The 27,770-nt window shown below is 37.8% G+C and overlaps 2 long non-coding RNA genes across 2 annotated transcripts in view; both read right to left on the bottom strand.

Moving 5' to 3' along the window:
* LOC125960600 (uncharacterized) overlaps window positions 1–9,519 on the bottom strand; it is a 48,879-nt gene extending 39,360 nt beyond the window's left edge. The window contains exon 1 of the long non-coding RNA XR_007470398.1: window positions 9,114–9,519. This is a non-coding gene — a long non-coding RNA (uncharacterized LOC125960600). The remainder of the gene's footprint in view (window positions 1–9,113) is intronic.
* A 10,001-nt stretch (window positions 9,520–19,520) lies between these two features.
* LOC117196800 (uncharacterized) overlaps window positions 19,521–27,770 on the bottom strand; it is a 74,747-nt gene continuing 66,497 nt past the window's right edge. Inside the window, exon 3 of the long non-coding RNA XR_004477180.2 lies at window positions 19,521–19,813. This is a non-coding gene — a long non-coding RNA (uncharacterized LOC117196800). The remainder of the gene's footprint in view (window positions 19,814–27,770) is intronic.

Genomic DNA, 27,770 nt, shown 5'->3' with positions numbered 1-27,770 from the left:
CCCAGATCAAGTTCCATGTTCCATTGGGTTGTGTTACATAGAGTGCCAGGAATGCCTGCAGACTTAAGAAAGCTTCTTTCCATTGGCTTTTTTTCATTTCACAACAGAGGGGAAAGAAGATACTGTCAGAAAGTGCCTGGGCATCTCTGAATTTGTATAAGGATAAAAGAGGGTCATCAGGCTTTTTATTACTGTGGTTGAACTTCCCACCAAGACCAGTTTTGCAGGTGGTATTTCTAAAACAGGAAGCACTGAGGCTGGCTGACATTCCAAGCTCAATTTCAAGTAGATACTACAACCTTCAGCATTGTCTACAGACCACAGCTAAATTTTGTAATACCCAGAGATTACCAAATTATTTGCACAATTTCTAATTTTTGACATTTTCCACTTCCCTCCCAAATTTTAAATATGTCAATGCTATTTTTATTCCTCCTCTAGATTATTTTGTTCTTAAAACTGACACTTAAAATAATTTTCTTACTAATGGGAGAAAAAATTTAAAAAGAAGACACTCTCAAATGAATACTTCCTAGCTAGATTCCGTCCAAGGGAGTTATGAGAGGTTCATGATACAGGACACCTTTAAGTATCACTTGAAGGATACACAGACTCATGATTTATAAGGTCTGTGATCTATGAATCATAGCTATGTGCTGGCAGAGATATCAAGATGACACTTATAGTGGGGTGTTCCAGGAAAGCACTGGACAACAGGAGAGGGGGTATCTGTCCGAAGTTTACTCTTGAGAGAGTGATGGAAGAGACTTTCAGAGGTCAGACAAGGGAGGCGACCAGGGAAACTCAGTGGATTACACAGGTCCTCACTCTTAGAGCCTCCCTGTCCAACACCCCTTTATCCTTGGTTTCTGGCCACTTCCCTAATACAGCCTGGCCTGCCAACATCTAGCTGAGGCCACTCAGGGATACACGGAGACAGTGATGCGTGGAAGTCGTGGTGGCAGCAAGACCAGGTTAGGTTTCAGTGAAGCCATTTAAGTCTCAATGGAAAGTCTTTTTTTTTTTTTCTGCTCAATAACACATTCATACCAACTGAACAGGAAGCAGACAAGTTCAGTACAAGTTCAACTTCTACTCCACCTCTTCCCTGTGCCATGGTTTAAGACAGGCTGCAAGACCTAAACTTAGTTTCACATTACACCCACACATACTTTGGCTCCATTGTAAAGCGAGGTCAGCAGACAGCATATAAAACATGAAATACAAATCAGAGTTCTTGTGGATGTATTGCCAAGAGATCTAATCACTGGCAAATTCTACCTCTCGGGATTGTAATCTTTGGCTCACCTCCGCTGCCTGCCCCAGATGGCCCATAGGTAGACAGTGCAGGACCAGGCCCTTCTATATCCCAGGCATCATGCTCATCACATTCTTAGTGACAAACAGTCTGAGGTGACAGTGTGACAGCAAAAGCAGATGGGAGCCATAGTTTTAGTCATATCCCATATTTCTCCATTTTTTTTTACAAGCCAAGAAGACTGCTGCTGATATTTGAAATGAGATGTCAGTGACCAGCAGGGATGTCATTCTAGCAATAGTGATGGAGCAGGGGTGAGAGAGGCCAGCTGGACATGACAAATGTCAGATTAGATCAATAGTCAAGTCATACACATGATAAATAGAAATGGCAGTGAAGTATAAGGAAGGCTGTAGGTATGTGTATTTAATGAGACCACACCAGCATTTCAAAGGTTCCTGACACAGAAAAGGATTTCTATGGCTAAATAAAGTTGAGAAAAACTGGGTTAAACAAACACTGATTTCTTTGTGCAGGATTTTTCAGAGCCTTTAGTGTGCTATTGTGTGTTACAGATCTCCAAGAAGCAATTTCACCATCAAGCTCTTGTATTATGGACATTATTAACATCTCATGGGACATGTCTCCATTTGATAAATGCTAGACAGTTACCATATTGCATGATTTCTATTCAATGTGAGGCTTTAAGAAAATAATTATTGACATTTCTTTCCATTCCATTATTTTAGGTTCTACCATTTATTTGGGTAACAATAGCACTAAAGGATCAAACAGACAATGTTAGAAAAACTGATCTAAACAAATGGGAAATGATATAAAGCAACTAAACTTTGATCTAATAATTGACCAATAAATCATCATCCCTATAAAGTCAATGCTTCCAAAAACAGAAAGTAATTTCTGGAAAATACTGAACATGATTCAGTAAACATTTGCAATGTAAAAGAACATGGAGGAAAACTGCCAAGCAGATTAACTTATATGTAGCTTCAGAAAAATTATGTAGTTGATAAAATGTTATAAATGGGAATGTGATCATTATACTATCCCCAATAATAGCTACTTCTTCATTAGCTCATGTATCAAGATTCTCACTTCCTTTAAATAGTCACTGATGTCTCGAATATCAATCTTTTGGGCTTATTTTTTTAAATATAACAATATGGGAAAAATACTACCCCTGAGATTAAAAAAACAAGAGGCCCATGAACACGTTATGTAATGTACTTTCGAAAACTTGAAAATCTACAAAAGGAAATATGAATAAAAAAAAAACTTTAAATGATAATAAATTGTTCTCTTGCAAAGAAATGGAAAATGTTTTAATCCTCTTAGCAAAGAACTATTTTCAGAAATGCAGACCTGAATATTTTTCAGAACTTTTCTGTTATTTAACATATTTTGCAAACTGAGATAGATAAGCCCTTATGTAAGCATTATTACCTTAAATAGGTATGTATTGTTAAATTTTAATTAGGCAAATTTGCTTCATCTCTGAAATATAAATATGCTTGTATATTTAGTTACCACAACAATAGTATGAGATTGGGGTGTTGACAGTGAAAAAGAATGCCTGGCTGTGAATTTTTGCTGTTGTTATCAAAAGCAAATTCCGAAGAATTTCTAAACTTGCTCCATGGTATCTTAGAACATGAGAGTCTGACTGACTAGTTCTCTTAAACACACACACACACACACAGACATACGTGTGTGTTTGTATGTATGTGTGTGTTTATATGTATGTGTGTGTTTATATGTATGTGTGTGTATACATGTATATATCAATACATATGTGTATATGTGCTCCTTGGTTTTTTCAGTTAAACTTTATTGGAGGTCAAGCTATATCAATGCATATAAGGCTGCTTCATAATTTTTTTAGATTGCTGCTTAAAGTCCATTCTATGGCTATTTCATAGTTTACTTAACTGATTGCTTTTGAAAATTTAGATTTTATTGGCTTTTATTTTTGCTTTTGCTATCACAGAAATGGTAAAAAATATGTCTGTACATATTTGAATGTTTCTGAGTATGTATGATTAATTGCTAAAAATAGAACTGCAAAAGCAGAGACTGTGCATTTTTAAGTTAGCTAGATATTGTTAAAAAAAATGTCCTTCAAACAGGTTTTTATACCAGGACCAACTACCCTTAAGAGGGCCTGATTCCCCTTTTCTGTATCTGGCTCTATTTCTGGAATCTAGCCTATTCCGTTGGCAAGTACCACACTATTAAATTACTATAACTTTGTGGTTGGCTTTATTTTCTCTAGGGTAAGTTTTCTTTCCTTATTCCTTTTCATTCTGAATTGTCCTGGCAATTCTTGCATGTTTATTATCTCATATGAAATTTAGAATCAGCTTGAATAGATCTAAAAACTTAGCAAGAATTAATAGCTTTATGATATGGAATTTTCTATTCAAGAGTAAGCTATGCCTTTCTACTTATTCATTTGTTTTATGTTTTCAGTAGAATTTTAAAATTTTATTTTTGTAGACTTTGCATACTTTCCTCTTATAGTATTCCTAGGTATTTTATCTTTTTCTTTCTATTGCAAATGGGACATTTCCTTCCAATATATTTTTTAGCCAGTTGTGTAACAAACTTCTTGATTTTGGTTTATTAAGTGTAAATGTTTTTCTTACTTCTCTTATTAATATAAGTTTTTCAGTTAATTGTCTTGAATATTCAAGTATAAGATTATATCATTTGCAAGTAACCATCATTTTACCTCCTTCTTTCTAAATTTATACACCTAATTTTTAAAATTTATTTAGTTACATTGGCTAGTATCTCTAGAACAAGAACAAAGAGCTTAATACATGCTAGGCAGTGTGTTAGACATTTTCATTTGTTTTGTTTGATCCTCATAACAACCCCTGTGGTTGTATTACTTGTCTACATTTCACAGAATCTAAGTGTAGAAACTGAGATCTTAGATTAAGTTGCTCAAAGTCACATCGCTGATAAATAGCACAGACAGATCTTAGAGAAGATGATGAAAAGTACCCAAAATAATTAATCATTAATGTTTGTGAAAATATCAAAGTGAAGAAAGCACTAAGAATTACATAGACTATTTTCACTTACCTGTTACGAACCTTAAGAAAAATTTAATAACTTTGTACCCAATATGGAGTTAATCATATAAGACTCCTTTTTCCTCTCAGTGAGACACAAGCACTATTTTTTTAAACAGAATTAGCACCAAGTCATGGACCTTTTAATACTCTAATAAATCCATCATCTGGAGAGGTCAAGCACACATCACAACCAGACTCAGGAATTGTAGTTTTAGAATCTGATCAAGTTATATTTTCTCTATTTGCTGCAGATAAAAAAAATGGCATTAACAAGTGAAACAGTCACATCTTTTCAGCATGCTTCCTTATTTTTCAGTATTTATTGTACAAGTACCTTGTGTCATATTATGGACTTTATTGCAGACATTCATCATCACTGGATATGATGCTGAAAATGGGGCTGTGTTTTCTTCCGTATTGGCTCAGAAAGGGCAGTCACAGACGTGAATGGATCTGAGCACAATAATGAATCATGGAACAAAGGACTATCATTAATAATTAGCACAGGTGGAGTAGGTTTCATCTGCATAATTACCTACCATCCTTTTTTGTCTCACAACTTTGACATGACACAGAGCAGTCACTGGAATGTTTTTGTTATTTTAGAAAAATATCTTCAACTGTGGTAAGGATGCCTTGGAATGTGGCTTAAAGAGATGCCCTTCAGGATAAAGCACTTGACCTTTCAGAAACAGCAAGAAAAGTTTTTCATTTTTTAATGTATGTCTGAAAAGAGAGAGTGCATTATTTGTTAGCATAAACTCTATTGGACTTCTCATCCAGCCATAGAAGGTTTTGAACAAACACAGGCAAATGTACATGAATGCATTAAACTCAATATTGTTCTGTCCCAAATCCGTAATAAGAGTAGTTCATATTCACCTGAAACAATTTATACCAAATTGTCCAAACATACACGAAAAGCCAATTCCTACCTGATCTCAGCGTCCTGATGTATTTGTAATAAAGCAAGGAATCTGTTTTTTCCTTTTCTCTTTTTCTGGTGAGTATTTATCATGCATGGTATGAAAACAAAGAATGTGAAAAACATGATAGCTAGTGGGAAGCAGCCACATAGCACAGGGAGACCAGCTTGGTGCTTTGTGACCACCTAGAGGGGTGGGATAAGGAGGTTAGGAGGGAGACGCAAAGGGAGGGGATATGGGGATATATCTGATTCACTTTGTTATAAAGCAGAAACTAACACACCATTGTAAAGCAATTATACTCCAATAAAGATGTTAAAAAAAAAAAATGTGAAAAACAAAGAAGTCTTTTAAAGACAGAATAAAAACCTCATTTTGATATTGCCCCTATTGAAGAGCCAGGTTGATTTTTCTATAGTATAAATCTGATCATACCACTCTCCTAAGTGAAGCCATTTGATGACTTCTCACTTCTCTTATCTACCAAACTCCCAGCATACTCATGGTCATATGACCCCTTGAGTTAATAGTCCAGCCATACTGCCCACCTGACATCCCACAGTGTATCGTGCTCTTTCTTACTTTTTGTCCTCAGCGTATGATATTGTCCATGCCTGTGATGCCTTCTTATCCTGTCACTTGTTGAATGCCTCCCTCTCCTGCCTGCATAGAGCATACAGCACTTACTTGCCTTTTTATGTCTCAGTCTCCCCCATAGGCTGTAAGTCTCTTGAAGGCAAGAACTGGAACTTGTACCATGTTATATCCCCAAGGCATGGTTTGAAGCCTGAAATATAGTAACCTCCCATTTATTGAGTGAATGAATGGAAATCTTATTACCCTCAAACTACTTATAAGTGATTAATGTGTGACAGGGCAATTGTTAAGGTTTTTATTAATCTGTGACAGACTAATCATATGGTATTTTCAATCTCCACTCTGGCAGATGTTGTAGGTTGATTTGCTTGACATGTTATGGTGAGGATGAGCAGCTCTGGGTTCCATTTCCCAGACTCCTGGAGCAAAACATGACTAGGTATATGACCTTGAGAAGTTATTTTGCCTTTCCATGCCAGAGTTTCCTCACCTGTAAAATGAAGATGCTTATAAACCTTTCCTTGTGGTGTTGTTGGGAGGATAAAATATCGATAAAGCATGCATGTTGCTTGGCACTGGGCGGGGCATATAGTAAAAACACCATAAGTGTTTGCCATTGTAATTAGAGCTTGTCACACACAAATGACTGCCAGTAAGCCTTGTTTCATTTGGGGTTTTCACCTGGGCAATTATCTTACTCATTTTTCTCCACATTTCCTTTGCATTGGAATAATAGAATTGAAATAGATCATCTCTAAGGTCCTTTCAGCTCTAAAATAGATTGTAAAATGTGTCCAGAGAACTATGCATTTGTAATAACCCAGAATGAAAGGCAGCAGGGTGGGAGAGGGTGTCAAGGATGGCAACGATGGATATAAAGAACAGGGAAGGAGTACATTCCAAAACATTTTCCAAAATAGCAATTAAGGGGGATTGAGGGCAGGAAAGGTGATCAAACAAAAAGCATTTCATTTTCATTTCTTCCTGTCAACTGTTTCAGCTATCAGAGAGGAGATACCCTTTTTGATAACTTTAGCCTTTGTGTATTGGTAATGCCAATTCTATGCATAGATAAAGGGAGACAATAGAACAGTTGGCCTCTAGTCTCCCCATGGAAGTAGCAGAAAGGATCCTATTGTAGAACTTACAAAAACACTGTCAAATTAAGCTGAGTCATTTAGGATTGCATTTGGCTGCATGAAAGAGAAACCAACCAGAGCTTAAACAAACAGAAGGCTATAGATCTCATTTTACAAGGACACTAAAGATGGACAGTCCAGGGCTAAGAAATTGTTCAGGGAAACAAGCTCCTTCTATACCATACTTTGTCACCCTTAACATGTGACCTTTGTCTTTATGATCACAGAATGGCTACTACACCTTCAGGTATAAAGTTCTCATTCCAGGCAGGAGGAAGGGGAATGGGCAAAAGACAATAGACACATGACAGCTGAGATTTTTCCCCTTTTATTAGAAAAAGTAAGGTTTTATTTCCTGGAAGCTCCACTGGTAGACTTCTCTAACATTCCATTGGCCAAAAGTGGGTCATATGACCACCCCTAGTTGCAAGGAATTCTGGGCACATTACCACTCCTAGCAAAAGCATGGAATTCTTTTACTGCAGAAGATAGATATAATAGACTTGGTGTAGGGAACCAGCATGTCTACCACTGGCCTCCTAGGCAATAAAGTAAATTAGGCTTGACTAACACACAATGAAACATATAATATATATGTTGTTTGGTGACAGCTGAAATTAGATTAAGAAAAACAGGCTGACAACAAGACAACAATCTTTATATTGCTTGGAAATTAATCAGGTCTAACCTTCCTTCCCCTTGCACTCATTGGCCTCCCTTCCATCTCCTGCCCTCTGCCTAAAAAGAAAATTGCGTTTAGCACACCAAAAATCTATTACCACTGAGCCAAAAACCTTCCAAATAGATTTGTATGCCTTGTTATTTAACATATTTCAAGTTAACAACTCTCAATTTTTTCTACTCATTTTTATCAGATCTTCATAACACATTTCTATGTTAAATTTGTCACGTTGTTTCTCAGTTTCTGTCCTTTCTACCATCACTATTCTGAGGGTGAGAGCAGTAAATGTTCCCAATTGTTAGGTCCCTGGAGATTCCAGATTGTAGGATCCACAATTATTCCTTTGTCTTTTCAATAGCTTGTGATACATAGTCTAAAATACAGGAAAGCTCAGTATAGAGAATACACAGACTATATAAAGGAAATCTTTAGAAGTAGATACTGTGTGGACTTTAAAAAGAAAAGTGAGGAAATGTGAAAGCCAGCAAGTTTCTTACATGTAGACATGCATCTAACTCAAAATACTTGTACGAGGTCATCTAGGAGATATTCAAAACATAACCCAAAGAGATAGCACTAAATATCCAAGGGTCTAAATTTTCTAAAACAAGAAAATATCCAGGAAATTCAAAGGCAGAATTCTTATATCAAAAATTGCCCTTGGGCTTGGAATGCCAAAATAGTATCATGAAAATGGGAGAAAGCTTGACGCCATCTGCTGAGAGGTAAGAAGAGAATCTGGCAGTTCACCCTTATATTTGGGGCCATTGATTATTTCCAGATAACTTATGGAAAGTTTCCTGTGCAAATCAGATTCTCTAGATCTGAGGGATTATCCAACAGGCTCCAAATGCTTCTTTACACAATCTCTGAGACTATACATATGGTGAAAGGGTGATAATCACATAGGGATTTGATCAGAATTTTAGCCGAGGATGAGGAAATATATTTAATCACTGTTGCAAATCAGCTCCATTAATACATAAAAATGTTTTCTGGTTGATAAAAAGACAAAGCAACCTATAAAACCATAGTTCAAGACTTGGACAGATACAAGTTACAAAACCACTCAAACAATTCTCTGAAATCTATAACAAGAAAAACAGATAGTTGAGCACCAGGAAAGGTGTGTTCTGATCTCATGCCTTCAAGGACAATGAATTGTTTGCTCTTGTTGCTTGTTCTTGCTGTCCTTTTTTGTTTATTAACTTTTGAATGTTCTCTTGAATTGCTGAGTAAAACGTTTTTAGTTTCTCATTCCATATTCTGGAGGTAAAAATACATCTACTATAAAAATATAATTAGCCAAGTTCCAGGATCAGTTAAAGAAAATTAATGACACATTTGTCCAGACCACATGCCAGTATGGCTGGTTGAAACCAGGATCAAGGAAATCAAAGCACTTACTCTGTTAATAAAAGTAGAGGAGGGGCTTCCCTGGTGGTGCAGTGGTTGAGAGCCTGCCTGCCGATGCAGGGGACACGGGTTCGTGCCCCGGTCCGGGAAGATCCCACATGCCGCGGAGCAACTGGACCCATGAGCCATGGCCGCTGAGCCTGCGCATCCGGAGCCTGTGCTCCGCAACGGGAGAGGCCACAACAGCGAGAGGCCCGCGTACCGCAAAAAAAAAAAAAAAAAAAAAAGTAGAGGAAAAACAATGGAAGCTGATAATAAACCTCTAGGCCATTGGAAGGGATACATTTAAACAGGACCAAAAGAAATGCCAATCTGTTGAGAATAAAAATCTTGGAATCATTTTTCAGTTGGCTGAAAAAAATAGAATATACCAGTATATGCAAATGATAGACTCTCTCCTTGCCCACTATCAGATTCCCCCTCTAAAATGTAACAATTTATATTTTAAACCACAGAGCAACATCAAATCTGCACTGCTAAGCTACTGATACCATGGAAGAGACAGTATTCACTACTTTTCCCAGCCACCTTTGCAGTGAGGAGAAAATGATGTGGCTGAGTCCCCACCAATGGGGGTATGAGTTGAAGGGGTAGGTCCCTGCTGGTCCAAGGCAATTAAAGTGTTTGTGAGATGTCCACACTCCTCTCTGCTATCCATGTGGCTAGAAGTAAAGCCCTCCAAAATGACAGTTTCAAAGTGAAAGCTGCCTAGATCCCTGAATCACTGTTGGAGCAGAGGCTATGAGCTGACTTTCTTGACTTATCTCATCCTATTCCAAGAGCAGGACAGAGTTGAGCTGCAATTAGGTTTCAACTTATTTGAGTGTGTTCTCATATTTCTCTTCATTTAAAGGAATGAATGGTCACACTGGTGAAAATGGAAATTTCCTCTTTTCTTTTCTCTTTCTAAGAAAAAGTTAAGAAGAAAAAAAAAACCCATCAATTTGGCAACTGAAGAAACAGTAAATGCTCTTTGTCCTAAGATGATTAATCAATAATAATTTCTTCCTTTGATGACTTAATAGCATGACTGGTCACATATAAAAAAATTGGTACATGGGCTTCCCTGTTGGCGCAGTGGTTGAGAGTCCGCCTGCCGATGCAGGGGACATGGGTTCATGCCCCGGTCCGGGAAGATCCCACATGCCGTGGAGCGGCTGGGCCCGTGAGCCATGGCCACTGAGCCTGCGCGTCCGGAGCCTGTGCTCCGCAATGGGAGAGGCCACAACAGTGAGAGGCCCGCGTACCACAAAAAAAAAAAAAAAAAAAAAAAATTGGTACATGAGTTCATTCAGCAAATATCTATTAAACCCTGCTAAATGTCAGGTACTGTTCTAGGCATCTGGCATAAATAGAGAACAAAACAAATAAAGAGTCCTGCCTTGAAGGAATATACATTTCTGTCAATCGCCAAATTATCTTAAATCAATTCCTCTTTTCAAAAAATTGTTTTCTTGGGACTTCCCTAGTGGTCCAGCAGTGAAGACTCTGCACTCCCAATACAGGGGGCCCAGGTTTGATCCCTGGTCAGGGAGCTAGATCCCACATGCTGTAACTAAAAGCTCCCGAGTGCCACACCTAAGACCTGGCACAGCAAAATAAATAAATTAAATAAATAAACATTGAAAAAATCATTTTCTTGATCAAATAATTTTTAAAAAAGGATTTCTTCAACAGTTCAAATTTTTATACTCAGTATGATCTTTATCAAACGGCATCACCCTCACCATCCCCATCTCCAAAAAGAAAACTTGCTAAATGTATGTACCTCTTGATTTTCTATGAAATCAGAGCTTTGGCTCTGAGTGGTTATAACGATTTATATTTGCTGACCAGAAAGTCTTTAAAAGTGAGTACTATCATTGGTTCCCATGGGTGTTCTCTTGCATGAAGATGGGACGGCAGCAAAATGTTGTCAAAGAAATTAAAACAAGTAAGGAGTTTGAGACACTGGTTATGTGCCTTCCTTATGGGCATTTAAAGAAGGAAAAGGAAGATGTTTCTCACTGTAACACACTACTTTGCATATTACTATCAAACCTGTCAGGTCACATTTTAATGTTCTTAATAACTTTCTCATGTTTTCAATCATAAGAGGTAGCATCCTGTTACCAAGCTTGAGTATCTGTTATCTCTCAGTATGGAAGGATTTAAATTATCTGGTGGGTGAATTCACTCATCTGTAATTTTTTTTTTTTTTTTTTTTGGCCATGCTCTGCAGCATGTGGGATCTTAGTTCCCGCACCAGGGATCGAACCCTTGCCCCCTGCAGTGGAAGCATGGAGTCTTAACCACTGGACCGCCAGGGAAGTTCCCCAGAGAATTCCTCTTAACCTCAAATGTTAAGTCTTCAGAGACACCTTGCCATATATTTACTCTACTTAAAATATCAAGAAAATGAAACAGATCAGTAGAACCATTAACATAACAGATAATCCTAAATTGTGTACATAGGCGAGCAAAACTTGCCACCCCAAAATATCTCTTTGGCATGCAGACTATTTTGAGCTGAAAAAAATTAAGGCCCAAAGGACTCAAGAAGGAAATTTGACCTTCTCCCTAACTGCCTAAAAAAAATTTAGATAGAGAGCCTGTTCCTGAATAGAGCCATCACCAGAGATGTCTGCAAAGAATATGGGCCAGGTGTGGTGGGGAAACTCTGGCAGGACCCAGAGATCAGAGTCCACTCTGTGTCCCATTGTCTCTGTGTGGTGAAGCAAACATTTGTTTCCCAAACATTTCCTTTTCTATCTTCATGTGAACAGCCTTCCTCCCCCTTAAAGTCCCAACCCACTACCCCCAACATCCTCTTTTGTCCTTAGCTGAAGACAAAAGGTGAGGATTTCAGCCATTTGGGTAAATTACTCAGTTTTCCTGGGTCTCTCCTATGTACACATGTTATAAAATTTGTTTTGATATTCTCCTGTTAATCTGTCTCATGTCAATTTAAGTCTTACACCAGACAAAAGAATCTAGAAGAGTAGAGGAAAATTTCTTCCTCCCTGACATATACGTATTATTTTGAGGCACATTACTACTTGACTTTATTTTTTATAGGTTGCTGTTAAGAATAGTAAGCAATTGAATTCGGGCAATGCATGTGTGTATACAGGTTTTCCTATGGATTATGGCAGGAAGTGGATGTGGGACGTCATGCTCTCCCAGAGCTTGAAGAACAGCACAAGGCAAGGTTGAGTAAAAATGTTACAATATTAATAGTAGTAGCCACCATTTACTGGGTGTCTACTCTAGGCCAGGTACTTTATTATGCTATCTCATTTAACTGTAAATATTTTTCTCACTTCTTAGATGAATATATTAGAGCTCAGAGAGGTTAAACAAGCCCTAGACTCTAAAGCATCCAGCTAATAATAGAGGGATGATATTTGAATCTTGGGTCTGTCACTGTAGCCATCGTACTTTCAAATATGCCACAAATCCAGTTCCCATAAAAGAGAACACAGAACTGGATGAGTTTTCAGTGGTAGCCTGAGGGTCTAGACTTCATGTCAGACAAGCGTTAAAGGCAATGTCACCATGTGAGGCTGAGTGACAGGCAAACTTTCAAGCTGGTGGAGGAGTAATTGGGTACTACAAGGTGTCCAAATGGGAGACTCAGTGGAATAGAATTAAACAAAACTTGAGCCATTGTTGTTACAGTTTAGCTCTTGGAGTCTCTAACCTCCTTAAAAAGGCATCCTGTTCTCTTAGGAAGAAGCCTGACACCTGTGCTGCTCTGAGCCCTAGGGCTTTCCCAGGGAGTCCATAGGTAAAACAGGCTTCCCCTTTCATCTGAATTCCAGCATTCTAAGGGGACCTAAACCTGCTCAACAGGTTCTGAAGATGTAAGAAGCCCAGCAACAGCAGGACAGATGACCTCATTTTTAAAACCTTATTCAAAACAACCCTCATCCTTGTCTTCCCCTTGACATTTAGGGGAAAAGGAGCTGAAGATCCCATGCAAAAGATAACTACCCTCTGATATCCTAGAAGCCATGAGGAGCTCCTGTATCAGGAGGCCAGGGTTTCTACAGCATTTGCTGGAATTTAAAGGACCAATTAATTACCCTCCCTTCCCTACTAGGTTTAGAACAAACTGAGAAACATACAGAGGATTCAAATGAAAGATCAGAATGTCAATTTTATTGCTGATGGAGCTGGATTTAGAATAATATTTGGACCAATGTCAAAGGGGCTTCCTAAAATGCAGCCTTACCAGGCCCACTGACTTTCCAGAACCATCTGCAACAGGCCCAGGTGTACATTTCCGGCCCCCACAGGCAGGGATCGCCCAGGAGCTTTGCCAGATGAAGCGAACTTCCATTCCTTGGCAGGGCAGTTGCAAAGGGAGAAGACAAAAGAGGCTGTCGTATTCAGCAAGGGGCCTCTGTCCCTTCATGGGAGGATCGCTGGTGAAGAGATGGCAGGTTCTTGCCATCTCACCAGTTAGATAAATCAGGCTTCCTCCCGTGGGTGGAGTAAGTGGCGTAGAAAAGGCCAAAGTTTAGTGCCTTGCTACTCAAAGTCTATCCTTGGGCCAACATGGTCATCTGGAAGCTTCTTGGAAATGTAAAAGCTGAGGCCCCATCCTTCCTTATCTTACTTACTCGCAATCTATGTTTTAACAAAGTCCTCAGGTGATTTGTATGCACATGAAAGTCCGAGAAGCATTGCTAAACAGAAGTGCTGTCACAGAAATTTCAAGACAGAGCAAAGGAATTTCCCCAACAGAACCTTAAGCGAGGTGACCAGAGAGGCCAAAGGCCATCTTCAGTATTTCACAGTGAAGCTTCCCTTGATGTAGGTAACATAGGATTTTAACAAATACTTGGGATTTTAAACTAAAGCTATAGTTTCAATTGTCTCAAATTAAGTGAATTAGCTAAATTCCTGGACTACTTTTAGTGAGCCCTTGCCGAGATAAAGACTGAGCAAAGACAAGGAAGAAAGTAACAGAATATGATTGCATTTCTTCACTTAGGAGTCCTTGGAGTCAAGCATTTCAAGAACTGAGAATCACCGTCAAATGGAATCTAAATGACAAATCCTGGGCAGGGTCCATCACATGGAGAGTTCTTTGGCCTACTTCTGGCTTCATTGAATCTATACTATGTCATCTTTATTTTATAGTCAGTTTAGAGTTGGAAATACAGGCTGAGAACTCTCTTGATGGCAAGTTTAGAGCTTATTGACAGATTTTGCCAAATACAAGTGAGTCCCAGTTATTTACTCAGTTCTTTGGTAACCTAAATATTATATCTAATTTTCTCTTCCACAGAGTGGTCAGAGGTACCATCAGTTCTATGACTTTCACATTTGTATAATCATAACCAAAGAGCATTTTAAAAAATTTTTATTGGAGTATAGCTGATTCACAACGCTGTGCTAGTTTCAGGTGCACGGCAGAGTGAATCAGCCATACACACATACATATCCATGTTTTTTTTTTGTCTATTTTGTCTAACCACGTTTATTTGTCTCTCCCTCAAATGCCAATGGTATATTATTGCCGGCAAAAGGCTGTTACCTCGTGGCCACAACCTGCCCTGAGTTTGAAAATTTCAACCTCGGGTTGCCAGGGTTGTTTTCATAACTCCTCTTAGGGCTCAGTGAAAGAATCCCTGCTTTGCCAACAGCACGGCTCTACTCTCTTTCTTGAAGTCTGTACTACTTGTGAGCTGTTAGCTGGTCTTTCTTCACGACCACTGATGGCACAAGGTAATGGATGGATGAAGTCTTCACACCTAGTGCTGCCTATTAAAGAGAGAGAGATTGGAAAGAGTGCTTAGTTGATAAGAAGGAAAATAATTCACTCTTGCTCCAGAACTGAACTGGTATAAACTGGCACATTCCAAATGAGCCATTCCTTTTACTTCACATTCCACTTGGTTCCCTGTTAAGTGTTCAGAACATTCTGATATTGCTTATGGCTCTTTCCTACAAAGTCCAGTGAAACCTATTCAATGGCAGTGTGCCCAACAGCATATGATGCATAGCTTTTTTTGCTAATGGTATCTATTTACACAGAACATATCAGCCTATCACCTAAAGACACTTTGGCAGTAAACTATTTTAGAGGCACACAGGGGAGAAAGATGATGAATATGTAATTTTGATTTACTAAATGGTTTTTCTTCTTAAAATGAAAATGTCAAAGGCCCAGATTATGTGGGGAAAAAATCATTTTCCTTATGTGCTGTTCCTTCTGTGTGAATCTTTCTTTGTTCTGAAACTAATTTCACCTGAGAAGCCATATCAGCATAGCACAAAGAAAATTAGATATTTACTTACGAATTGTCTGATTTACTGGATAATCCAAGGCCCTGAAGAGCCTTTCGAATGGTGATTTGAGTCAGTTACTCAGGAAATTAAAGAGATGTCATAAACTTCAATAGGTAGAGTATGGTGCTAACTTATTTGTATTAGTTGTCTGGATTTTTCTGGGGAATTTATTCTCTTTCATTTCATCTTAGGTTGTATCAAACAGAGTAAACTACACCAAGTTGCTCTAAAGTTTGAAAATGATTGCTTATAATACTGAGATAATTTTATTTACAGAAAAAAACCACTATTTTTAGCAATAATAACCAAGCAGCTAATGGTCCATCTTCTAATATTTTGCCATAATGCATTCCACTTCCATTTGAAAAACTATTTCTCTAAAGCTAAGATGTTATTTATTTTAGTGCCATTTCTTGCTGGCCTTGCATGCAAACATAGATATAATAGTTTCATTTAACTGTACATTTGGAAAACATACTCCCAAAATGAAAAGCCATTCTTATTATAGTCAAGTCCATTTATATTATAGCAAACTATTATTAGTAATGTCAGAGGAATAATGTAGAAGGCTGTGTTTGAGCAGAATTTTATTAGAACTTACTAAGTGGTCTACAACCATTTTCTCATTTGCTTTCCACAATAATTCTGTGAGATAAGCAAGTCAGGTAGCACTATTCCTATTGTTTTATTGTTTGGGAAACAAGCTCAGAGAGGTGATAGGCCCTGCCAAAGTCATCCAGTTAGTAATGGATTTGGTCACAGACCCAGGTCCTCTGGCTCCTTGTCCAGTTCTATTGGGTTGTGAAAAAAGGCCCAGGGAGACATTTCTCACACGATGATTGTAAAACCCGAGAGAAATAAAAACATTCTCATTCTACGTTGAAAATTTTCTAACCAGATAACCAAGGAATCTTCTTTAAGGTAAAGTAGATGTGTCAAAAAGAGGAAATTTGGGGGCTTCCCTGGTGGCGCAGCGGTTGGGAGTCCGCCTGCCGATGCAGGGGACGCGGGTTCGTGCCCGGGTCCGGGAGGATCCCATGTGCCACGGAGCGGCTGGGCCCGTGAGCCATGGTCACTGGGCCTGAGCGTCCGGAGCCTGTGCTCAGCAACGGAAGAGGCCACAGCGGTGAGAGGCCCGCGTATCGCAAAAAAAAAAAAAAGAGGAAATTTAGGATGTTTTAATTTAGTAAAAAATTCTTATGTAGCCTTTTAAGACTCACTATAACTTGGAAAAATAATACCTTATACTTACACAACTTTGTACATTTCACAAGGCAACTGTATATAGGCTATCTCGTTTAATGTTCCTAATAGTCCTATGGTTGGTAGAACAGGTGGAGAAACTGAGTCTCAGAGTGTCTAAGTGACTTGCAAAGACTTCCAGGTGGCAGAGGTAGGGTCAGAACCCTGATAATCTTCAAGGATGGTGTTCTTTCCACTACTCCATAGCTCATTGTCACATATCTTATATGAGGCTTAACAGCTTAACAGAATTAATTGGGCTTCTTGTCACCACTACTCACATTTTTCCTGTGCCACTGGGAGACAATCAACAAACACTGTGTAGCAAATCTGATGGTATGAAAAAGTTCAGCAGAGGAAGTTAAGCTGTAGGTACTTCTCCCAAGAGTATGGACTACCAGCCATATCTTTAGTCCTATGCTCTGAGAGGGAATAGTCACAGCTTTCTACTCAACTCTTCATTGAAGCGTACCATCATAGACATTTTGGCTGTCCTGTTTTTGGAGACAGGCCAAATCTGATACCCATTTGATAGGGGGGATTTGGAAATATACAAATGTCTTAAGAATTAATTTTCACTGACAAACGCATTAAAAATGCCTGACTTGAAAGAATGATACTTGTGAGAGATTATCTACATCCTACATTTGTTTCATTTCTTCATTCTTTTTTCTTTTGTCCCAAAATGTGATCTGCAATGATTTAGAGCTAATAGTTTACAGCTGAAGAAGATAAACTTATTCAAAATAAGTTATACAGTACTCCAAAATGATACTGACTAAGCCCATGAGGAGAAAATGCTTGCATCTCAAGATATAGAAGGGGAAGTTACCAGACATTTCTTATCCACATATAAGAATTTGAGACAAACACGATTTAATCAAGGAATGTGAACGAGAACACATTTTGAATGTCCTTTCCATCTTATTTTCCAGTAGCCTCAGCGTTCAACAAGAACACCTACTATACAGACGATAAACTTGTTAATCAGTTTTCTGCAATAAAGCTTATCTCTGTGAGTACATTACTCATTCAAGAAGTTCTAATGTAATAAGCCTACATGCGACTTTTATTCTCCCAGTAATCTTAATTACCCATTTTACTGCTATGTGCTCAACTGTCAGGATACAATTGGCCAAGAAAAGCTTTTTTGAAAATTATAAACATCTTGAGTTTCGAGTCAATAAAGTTGATGGCAATATTGAATTTTATTATTAAATTTCCTCAAAGTTTTCTACCCCCTCCCTTCTTAATGGTACCCGTTGGCTTACAGCACTGTTGGTATTTGGTCTTATAGTGTTTACCACCCACTTCAGACCACTTTCACAAGCAATTTGGTTACAAGACGGCCCAGTCCTGGCACGCGGTGGGCTGCTACCAGCCTTACCTAAGCCAACCATAGACCAATTACCTATTGAGGGAAACGAAAACAGAAAGAATGCTGTTTTTTTTTCATTTCAAGAACAAGGTATTTTCGGGACTTCCCTGGCAGTCCAGTGATTAAGACTCTGAGCTTCCACTGCAGTGTGTGTGGGTTCCATCCGTGGTCTGGGAATTAAGATCCCATGTGCCGCGCAGCATAGCCGCCAAAAAAAAAAAAGGTATTTTCAAGTCACTCAAAGTATCTCTCATTCAATCATCTATTCAATTATTTATTCAAGCATTCATTGAGTACCCACTACGTACCAAACCAGACTCAGCCCAGGCAACACAATACTGAATTAACTACAATTTTGCCACCCAGGCCCTCCACCTCATCCCACACTGATGGACCATTCTGCAAAGAATCTGCAATCCAGTAGAAGAGAAAACAGTTAATTATGATGCTATTAAGTAAGCACTAATGGATATATGAGCAGCAGTATGACTAGAACAAAATTCAGTTGAACTTGCAATACAATCTTAGTGTGTGTGTGTATACATATATATATATATATTATCACTCCCACCCCATCCTCACCTGGAAGGATTCCCAAATGAAAGCTATAGGTTTGTTCTATACTCTCTCTGATCCTCAATTTCTCTACCCACCTCCATGAAGCTAGTACCTTCATCTGAGGAAGTCTCAGAAAAAGCTACTACTAGAAATTACCTCGAGTGATATACATGGCTAAACATTTTTGTAATCTTAAGCAAAAATATTTATTGATTTTATTTTTTGATGTAGAAAATACTCAAAAGTCAAGACTGTCTGCTAATTTTGTCACACATGTTTTCCTATTCTTTTAGAATGTTTGAAATTTCCTACATATGGCAAATTCTCTCTCCTTAAAAAAATATAAATAAAGGAAATCTAATTTAAAATTAAAATTGTTTCATCCAAATGTGTTGTATCATAATTCAGTTTTGTTTGAAGACTGCCATTCTTTGTTTTTATGAATTTTAATATGAGATTAGAAATGACAGCAAGTGTGTTTGTGTGTGTGTGTGTGTGTGTGTGTGTGTGTGTGTGTGTGTGTGTGTGAGAAATCTTACAAAAACAGGAGGGTGCATTGTAATGCCTGGTCAAATTCAGTGCCATGAAGAAAATATTTAATCTGGGTAGTGAACGGGGTTCATCCAAAGTTTAGGTAAAAGCCAGCATTAGCCAATGCTTGGTTCTTTGAATCATCTTCCTCGTCTTTACCTTCCTCCTCCTTCTCCTCTCCCTCACCACCACCACCATCATCATCATCACTACCATTTATCAAAACTTTGCTAACTCCAGGCGTAATGCTGGATACTTTATGCATCATCCTCACAACAACTCTTCTAGGAAACTGTGACTCAGATTAAGTAAACTGTGTATGCAGCTAGCTAGAGAGACAGAGCTAAGATTAGAATAAAGTACATCTAAGCGTTAGGCCATTCCCAGTAGTTTCTTAGCTAAGGCAGAGCCACCCTTCATCGCAGCCCAGTTGCAGGACAGCCCACGTGTAGGGCTTCAGTGCGGCTTCCATAGGAGCGCTGAGCCAGCAGCCCTACATCCCAGCACTCACATGACCTCGGTCTTGTGACTTGCTTCTGCATCAGCTGGGGTAGTGTGAGAGAAGTCGAGGAGAGGAGCGTGTCCTCAAAGAAGGTCATCTTTAATCCTTCTACGGCTTCTCTGTGCCGCTCCAATTCTTAGGCTGATTTCACATGAGCCCTCGTTTTCCCTCTAACTGGTTTCTTCTTCCTCTCACTCACTTAAAAAAAAAAACAAAAAAACAAAAACAATTTTGTAGGTCAGATGCTGTAATTTAATAGGAATCTAAGAGTAACTGCAGATGGTCCTAAGGTGCCAGGGGTGGTTTCTACTGGCTCCTTTCCTTCCAATCCTGTAAGAAAGGTTGCCACCTGTTATCAGGGAGCAGCTCAATAACAAATTCCAGGATTGGAATTAAATTGCTTTAACTTCACAACAATTACTTCTTTTGTTGGGCAAAGTGTATTCAAATTATGCAGTTTATTGGATTTTTACCAATCTCTTCAACCCTTAGGTACCTTGTAGAATGTGCTAGAATGAGGTAGGAATTAGAGAGAAAACGTACTGGTTTTTTTTCAATCCAGACTTTAACACTGAAATTATTAGCAATTATTCTGTATGAAAAAAGTCTGTAAAATCTCATTAAGTGTCATCGAGAAAGAAGAAAAAAGAAACTTTTAAGCTTCTTGTTCAATCACATATCCATTTTCAGATTTTATTTTTTTAATTAAAGTACAATTTATTTGCAATATTATATTGGTTTCTCATGTACAGCATAGTGATCCAGTATTTTTTACAGGTTATACTTGATTAAAAGTTATTACAAGCTAATGGCTGTAAGTCCCTATCCTATACAATATATCTTTGTTGCTTATATATTTTTTACATACTAGTTTGTACCTCTTAATCCTATACCCTTAATTTGCCCCTCCCCCTTACATCTCCCCACTGGTGACCACTAGTTTGTTTATATACCTGTGAGTCTGTTTCTGTTTTGCATATCCATTCATTTATATTATTTTTAGATTCCACATATAAATGCTATCACACAGTATTTGTCTTTCTCTGACTTACTTCGTTATGCATAATACTCTCTAGGTCCATCCATGTTGCTTCAAATAGCAGAATTTCATTCTTTTTAAGTCTGTGTAATATTCCACTGTACACATGTAACATATCTTCTTTATCCATTGTCTGTTCAGGGGTATTTACATTGCTTTCATATATGGGCCATTGTCAACAGTGCTGCTATGAGCATTGGGTTTTATGTATCTTTTTGAATTAGTGTTTTCATTTTTTGTTTTTTCTGGTTATGTACCCAGGAGAGTGATTGATAGATCATATGGTAGTTCTATTTTTAGCTTTTTGAGGAACCTCCATACTGTTTTCCATAATGGCTGCAATAAATTACAATCCTATCAACAGTGTAAAGGGCACTTTTCTCCACATCATTTCCAAAATTTCTTATTTGTAGACATTTTGATGACAGCTATTTTGACAGGTGTGAGGTTGATACCTCATTACTGTTTTGAATTGAGCTGCTTTAATAATTAGTGATGTTGAGCATCTTTTCATATGCCTATTAGCCATCTGTATCTCTTCCTTGGAAAGATTTCTATTCACAACTACTACCCACTACCAACTGCATTTTTTTGTTTGTTTTTTTATACTGAGTTGTATGAACCGTTTATATATTTTGGATATTAACCCTTTGCCAGTCATAACATTTGCAAATATTTTCTCCCATTTTGCAGTTTGACTTCTTTTTTATTGGAGTATAGTTGTTTTACAATGTTATGTTAGCTTCTACTGTACAGTGAAATGAAGTAGAGTTCCCTTTGCTATATAGCAGGTTCTCATTAGTTATCTATTTTATACATATTGGTGTATATATGTCATTTTCAGATATATTGACTAACCTTAGAAATCATATTTTAAATATTTACCATGGGCAAGATGATCCCGTATTAATGAATATTCCTATAACCCCAGAAGATACTGACTAGATCCAACTGCTATGGAAGCCACTTCTACAATTAGCGTCCTGGCACTCCTTCCAAAAGGAAAGTATTTAAACTCTATAAATGAGTGGAATACCTACTTCAACTCCTGTTTCTTTCCATTTTGCCTTCTCTCATTGATACAATATAGCTGTACATAGACTACTACTATACTTCTAAAAATACTAGTTCTCAGGGAGGTGATGGGGGTATTCAGTCTGATAGCTCTCAGACATTTTCATGAGAGCGTTTTTGCAATACTATTCTATGAAAATTTGAGGACAATGAACGGTGAACTTCAATGCCCTTGATGATATGAGCCAAAATGGCACATCAGTGATTTCCAGTATTTACATATGATTTCATCAATATGTAGCATCACTGGGTCATCCATATTTCAAAGTATTCTGGCAATAAATTTCATCAGTTTAATCTCTAAAGAAAAATTATTATTATTATTGTTTTTTATATACAGCAGGTTCTTATTTGTCATCAATTTTATACACATCAGTGTATACATGTCAATCCCAATCGCCCAATTCATCACACCACCATCCCCACCTCCCCGCCACTTTCCCCCCTTGGTGTTCATACGTTTGTTCTCTACATCTGTGTCTCAATTTCTGCCCTGCAAACTGGTTCATCTGTACCATTTTTCTAGGTTCCACATATATGCATTAATATATGATATTCGTTTTTCTCTTTCTGACTTACTTCACTCTGTATGACAGTCTCTAGATCCATTCACGTCTCAACAGATGACCCAATTTCGTTCCTTTTTATGGCTAACGTTCCATTGTATATATGTACCACATCTTCTTTATCCATTCATCTGTCGATGGGCATTTAGGTTGCTTCCATGACCTGGTTATTGTAAATAGTGCTGCAATGAATATTGGGGCACATGTGTCTTTTTGAATTATGGTGTTCTCTGTATATGCCCAGTAGTGGGATTGCTGGGTCATATGCTAATTCTATTTTTAGTTTTTTAAGGAACCTCCATACTGTTCTCCATAGTGGCTGTATCAATTTACATTCCCACCAACAGTGCAAGAGGGTTCCCTTTTCTCCACACCCTCTCCAGCATTTATTGTTTCTAGATTTTTTGATGATGGCCATTCTGACTGGTGTGAGATGATATCTCACTGTAGTTTTGATTTGCATTTCTCTAATAATTAGTGATGTTGAGCAGCTTTTCATGTGCCTCTTGGCCATCTGTATGTCTTCTTTGGAGAAATGTCTATTTAGGTCTTCTGAGCATTTTTTGATTGGGTTGTTTGTTTTTTTGATATTGAACTGCATGAGCTGTTTATATATTTTGGAGATTAATCCTTTGTCTGTTGATTCATTTGCAAATATTTTCTCCCATTCTGAGGGTTGTCTTTTCATCTTGTTTATGGTTTCCTTGGCTGTGCAAAAGCTTTGAAGTTTCATTAGGTCCCATTTGTTTATTTTTGTTTTTATTTCCATTACTCTAGGAGGTGGATCAAAAAAGACCTTGCTGTGATTTATGTCAAAGTGTGTTCTTCCTATGTTTTTCTCTAAGAGTTTTATAGTGTCTGGTCTTACATTTAGGTCTTTAATCCATTTTTTGTTAGACTTACCAGGCAGATCAAAAAGGTAAAGTACTAGGAAATCTAACATATAAAAAGTATTAGTTGTAGAAACAAGCAAAGAGTGATAATAAACGTGATAATACTGCTAATAAATACACAAAACTTAAATAAAATGGTCAATGTTTCCTATTACTAGAAATTTCTTCAAAGAATGAAACAGACTAGGTCTTTTAATTAATAATTACCATATTTTCTTTCTCCTGAAATCGATTCATACAAACATTTGTCAAGTACTTACAATGTGTCAGATTAGGAGCTGGGAATAAGTAGGAAGGAAACACAGCACATATGTCAGTAATATTCTACAATTATTTTGGTTGTACCATACTGTCAATTTGAGGGGAGGGGTGATATATATTTTTTAAAAGCAGAACAACCAAAAATATTCTTAACATGTAACATCTATGGGATAATCTTAATGAGTTTTCAAGTAGGTTTCTAGATTACTTCCATTGTTCCACATTCTTGAAAATATCTAAAATATAGGGCAGCCCGATGCAAATGAATTCTAGCCACCATCTCATCTTTGCCACAATCACTCAGGAGTCCATGCCTAGATGTGAGCTTCTGATTGGTTGAGCCAGGTTATAGTCTTGCACACCAGCCTTCATGAGACAGGTCCCTCAGTCTCTTTAATAAGAAGCAGGTCACTGCTCTCACCAAGATTAATCCTGTGTAAAACGTCTCCCAAATGGAGAGGGTACTCCACGGCTAGGCAACCAAAAACACAAGAAATGATCACATCACTCTCTCACCTTTGGCTCCCCAACATCTTTATACGCTTTCATTCCTAAACCATTCCTTCAAAAATAATAAGTAAATAACAAATGTTTCACTTAATATATCCACTGTTCTGCATCGGTAAAGTGGCAGGATACAAAATTAATACAAAAATCAGTTGCATTTCTATACACTAACAATGAACTATCTGAAAAGGAAAAAAGAAAGCAGTGCCATTCATAATAGCATCAAAAATAATAAAATACTTAGGAATAAATTTAACCAAGGAAGTGAAAGATCTGAACACCAAAAACTATAAGACATTGATGAAAGCAATGGAAAAAGACATAAATAAATGGAAATATATCCCATGATCTTGGATTGGAAGAATTAGTATTGTTAAAATGTCCCTACTATCCAAAGCTATCTATAGATTCAATGCAATCTGTACCAAAATTCCAAAGACATTTTTTTATAGAAAAAGAAAAAAAATCCTAAAATTCATATGGAACGACAGAAGATCCCAAATACCCAAAGCAATCTTGAGAAAGAAGAACAACAAGCTGGGATCATCACACTTCCTGATTTCAAACTATATTACAAAGCTATAATAATCAAGACAGTATGATACTAGCATAAAAACAGACACATAGACCAATGGAAAAGGATCAAGAGCCCAGAAATAAACCCATGCATATATGGTGAACTAATATTTGAAAAGGGAGCCAAGAATACTCAATGGCAGAAAAGATGGTCTTTTAAATAAATGGTGTTGGGAAAAATGGATATCCACATGCAAAAGAATGAAACTGGACCCTTACCTTATGTGAGAAAAAGTTAACTTGAAATGGATTAAAGACTAAAATATTTTAAGACCTGAATCCATAAAACTCCTAGAAGTAACCAGGAAAAGTGCTCCTCAACATTGGTCTTAGCAAGCACTTTTTGGATATGACACCAAAAGCACAAGCAGCAAAGCAAAAATAAGTAAGTAGGACTGCATCAAACTAAAAAGCTTCTACACAGCAAGAAAACAATCAACAAAATGAAAAGGCAACCTACAAATGGGAAAAAATATTTACAAATGATATATCTGATAAGGGATTTATACCCCAAATATATAAGAAACTCATATAACTCAATAGCAAAATATAATAATAATAATCTGATTTAAAAATGAGCAAAGGACATGAATAGATATTTTTCCAAAGATATGCAAATGGCCAACAGGTACATGCAAAAATAATCAGCATCACTAATCATCAGGAAAATGCAAATCAAAACCACAATGAGATATCACTTCACACCTATTAGAATGGCTATTATCAAAAAGACAAGAGATAACAAGTGCTGACGAGGATGTGGAGAAAAAGGAACCCTTTGGTTCTTTTGGTCCCTGTTGGTGGAAATGTAAATTGGTACAGCCACTATGGAAAACAGTATGGAGTATTTAATTCAAAAAATTAAAAATAGAGCTATCATATTATCTAGCAATCCCACTTCTGGATATAAATCTGAAGGAAAAAATTGACTATTTTGAAAAGATATCTGCACCCCATGTTTACTGCAACATTATTTACAATAGTCGAAACACAGAAACTACACAAGTCTCCATCAACAAACAAATGGGTAAAGAAAATGTGGCATATATATAGAATGGAACATTATTAGGCCATAAAAAAGAAGGAAATCCTGCCATTTGGAGAACATGGATGAACTCTGAGGGCATTATGCTAAGTGAAATAAGTCAGACAAAGAAAGAAAAATACTGTGTGATGTCACTTATACGTGAACTATTAAAAAAAAAACTGAACTCATAGAAACAGAGTGTAGACTGGCGGCTGCCAGGGATGAGGTTGTGAGGGAAATAAGTAAAGGTGATCAAAGACTAACAACTTTCAGATGTAAGATGAGTAAGTTCCAGGGATCTAATGTACAGCATGGTGACTAGAGTTGACAATACTGTATTGTATACTTGAAAGTGGCTAAAAAAGTAAATTTTAAAAGTTCTCACCACACAAAAAATAAATAAAATAACAATGGTAGCTATGTGAGGTGATGACTGTGTTAACTAACCTTATTGTGGTATGCATTTTGTAATATATATGTATATCAAATCATCACAATGTACAGCTTCAACTTACACAATGTTATATGTCAATTTTCTCTCAATGAAATGGGAAACAAATTTTAAAAGAACCCAGATAGGCATGTGAGAAGCTCAGCTTTCATTTCAGTGGACACATATCTCCCTTGGAATTTGATATCTCTAAATAGCTGAGACCAGAGTTGCAGAGATTAAAGACTTTTGTAAATGGTGTATCATTAAGAGTTTCATGTAAAGAACCACTTCAATTTACATCCCTTATACACACACCCATGTCTTCTGGTTCTAGAACAGCACCATGTACCACTGGCTGATTCATAGTATATGTTGCACCAGGCAGGACAAACACTGATTTGGCAAGATAGTATCTTCCAGCTGGTGTTTACAAAGTTTTCAGTAGGCTTTTCCATTGTTCTCTAACGCCACGTACTTTTTTTTTTTTTTAAATATTTATTTATTTGGCCGCATCAGATCTTAGTTGCAGCATGTGGGCTCCTCTTTAGTTGTGGTGTGCGGGTTTTTCTCTCTCTAGTTGTGGTGCACAGGCTCCAGGGCATGTCAGCTCTGTAGTTTGTGGCACGCATGCTCTCTCGTTGAGGCGCACGAGCTTAGTTGCCCCGCATCATGTGGGATCCCTGACCAGGGATCAAACCCACATCCCCTGCTTTAGAAGGCGATTCTTTACCACTGGACCACGAGGGAAGTCCCTAAGGCCAGGTATTTCTGAGATGGGTACATAAAACCTATGAACCTTAAGGATCAACCTTGTATCTTTTTCTATAAAGTGAGTTCCTAGATCAAAAGCAATGTTGTACAGGACACCAAGAATATGTAGAAGTAATTTCATAAATCTATAGCAGAAACCTAAAAGGCCATAAAGGCAAACTAAATCCCAAATAATTATCTACTATAGTGAGGATAAATTGAAGGAGTTCTCAACAAGGCTGATTAAGAAATGGGCAGAAAATTAGAACCTGGTGGGTCTAGAGCTAAAGGGCAAACTAAGCTGCCAGGCTGACCCCACTGCAAGAAAGTAAGCCTACCAGCCACTGCAGTGTCCAAGGAAGTTTGGCAACCCATGCAGGAAATGCCAGCACCACGGCCCACGTGGCCCTAGGCCAGGCAGATGGGCTACAGGAGGAGTACCTTTTGGCTGACACATGTTCACAAATTGATTAGGAGAAAGCATGGGAGCCTCAGGGGGCTGTCTCATTTGTTACACAGCCCACACAGTAGCTGAGTATTTGGGGAGCATGGTCATGCCCTCAGAGAAGAGGCTGTACAGTAACAAGGGCTCAGGAGTTCAGAGTGGAGCTCAGATCCAGGATTAACTATATGGTCTCAAGAGACTGACCTCAACTTACTCAGTACGTGATTTCAGGTGAAAGACTTTTCCAGATCATACATGTTGGTGAGGCCAGGGCTACCAAGGCCACATAGAGCTGGGAAAGCAAGGATTACACCATCGCTTTATTTATAACTCACCTATGCTTATTAAATTCTCCCTTACTCGTGTCTTATTCTTCCATTTCCTCTCACTTGACCCACATTATTTTCTTTTTTTTTTTTGACCCACGTTATTTTCTATAAGAGAACCCTACTCCCCTGTGCTCTGGAATAGATAAGGCCCTAAGTATTAGTTTTTTAGCCTTGGTCATCTTTGTATTATCCTCAGAAGAGTCTATCGCTGTAGCTTGTCCATAAAGTTACTCAACTATGTACTGAACTGCATTG

Source organism: Orcinus orca, chromosome 12 (genome assembly GCF_937001465.1).
Source record: "Orcinus orca chromosome 12, mOrcOrc1.1, whole genome shotgun sequence".
Classification (NCBI taxonomy): Eukaryota; Metazoa; Chordata; class Mammalia; order Artiodactyla; family Delphinidae; genus Orcinus; species Orcinus orca.
The sequence above is the reverse complement of the archived record's forward strand: the minus strand, read 5'-3'. Positions and strand labels throughout refer to the sequence as shown.